Below are 1,778 nucleotides of genomic sequence, written 5' to 3'. Positions count from 1 at the left end.
CTTTTGTGGCCTCAACTCTGCAATAATGCTGTGTCAGCCTAGGGCTAAGATTTTAGGTGTTTACATTTACCAACTCTCCTGATTCAGACTCTATTTGTTCATTTTTAAATAAATATTTTGTTCTTAATTTTCCTCTTTGCAAATTCACATGCACATATAAAAAATGGTATGGACATCCCAGTAACCTTCTCAATGATGACCTCCTAATGATGACTTACAAATGTTTTATTATATTATAGCAAGTAAAAAATTGCTACAAATAAAGGAAACCAATAATTAAATATTAATGATTAAAAAAATAAAAGAACAAACCAATTTCAGTCTTTGAAGTATACTGCATATTAGATTTTACTATTTTCTCATATTCCTGTAAATTTAACTATGGCTAAGTTTATTGTTGGGAGCCGACAGTAAAGCTCCAAGGTCATCTTGACCCTTGTGCTCCCTTGCAGGCGCGTACAAGGAACTGGCTTTCATGAAAAGCACCAGGTGCCCAGGTTTGTGTCTGTAGTGTTAGTTTTACTTTCTATCAGTTGACCTTGTCTTGTTTCAATCTGCACCTTGTTTTTATTAAAATTTTCTTTCCTTTTCTGCACTATGGTGACCTTAGGTTACCTCTTGAATTCTAATAGTATATATTAAGGAGAGTTAAAAATAAACGGTGCTCTAGTCTTGAGCTACAGACCTCCCGACCCCATCCTTTGTCTTATGTCTTTATTTTTCCGTCCTCACCCCCTAATTCAGGATTCCCTTTCATTGCCTGCAGGCTCCGGCAGTTTATGATGTTCAAAAAGAGTTTTATAGAATATGAGTAGTCTTTAAAATTAGCCACTAAGATTACCAGTTATGGCTCATCTCATCATTTGTTTATGGCTTACATCATCATTTGTTTCTCGCTAACAAATAAAGTTAGGAATCCCTGAAGTTTTAAAAGAAACTGTGTAGTTAAAGTCTTAACTCTTCATTCTGCTTCTTTACACAAATACTTTGGAACTTCTCATTAATAAAGTTTCTATAAACTCTGAAATGTACATACTTAGTAGTATATGTCTGCTACCATAAATCTTAAATACTTTATAGTAAAGTTTATACTTGCCAAACTGTCCTAATTTTGGCATATATAAGCAAATTCCCAAAATTAAACATATTTAAAACATTAAAACTTTTAACAAACCTTAACACTTGCTGTAGTGTTTATTATGACAGGTGCCTTGAATAGAATAATTGAATTCCTCCTCCTACAAATCTCTTGAACAACAAATATCTGGAATTATTTTGTTTTTGACATATCAATCTAGACTTTATACTTAAATGTGTGTTTATGTAAGAAATATTTGGTTCTAAAATTTCATGACAATTGTTTTGAACATACTTTTTGCTGAATTGTCTAGTTTAATAAAATTAATTACACTTTTTATATAAAAATATCCTGTACTCAATTCAGCATCACATACACTAACATTGGAACAATACAGAGAAGATTATCATGGCCCCTGCACAGGGATGACATGCAAATTCCTGGATCGTTCCATATATATACAACAACAGATGCTGGAGGGCATGTGCCCACGGCATTGTTGGTGGGAGTGTAAACTGTTCAACCACTTTGGAAAGCAGTCTGGAGGTTCCTCAAAAGACTCCACATAAAGATCCCATAGGACCCAGCAATCTTATTTTTGGGGATTTACCCAAATGATCACAAACAAGAACATACTAATACTACCAGCACAATTATGTTTATTGCTGCATTATATACCATAGCTAAGATATGGAACCAA

General features: G+C 33.5%; 1 non-coding gene across 1 annotated transcript; it reads left to right on the top strand.

Annotated features, from left to right (window-relative positions):
• The first annotated feature begins 1,431 nt into the window (after positions 1–1,431).
• Positions 1,432–1,538, top strand: LOC138837922 (U6 spliceosomal RNA). The gene has a single exon (XR_011375506.1). It is a non-coding gene; the product is annotated as a U6 spliceosomal RNA (small nuclear RNA).
• Positions 1,539–1,778: the final 240 nt, after the last annotated feature.

This window comes from Dipodomys merriami, unplaced genomic scaffold (genome assembly GCF_024711535.1).
Source record: "Dipodomys merriami isolate MVZ:Mamm:240054 unplaced genomic scaffold, mDipMer1.0.p SCAF_279, whole genome shotgun sequence".
Taxonomy (NCBI): Eukaryota; Metazoa; Chordata; class Mammalia; order Rodentia; family Heteromyidae; genus Dipodomys; species Dipodomys merriami.
This window is presented reverse-complemented; position numbering and strand designations above follow the sequence as displayed.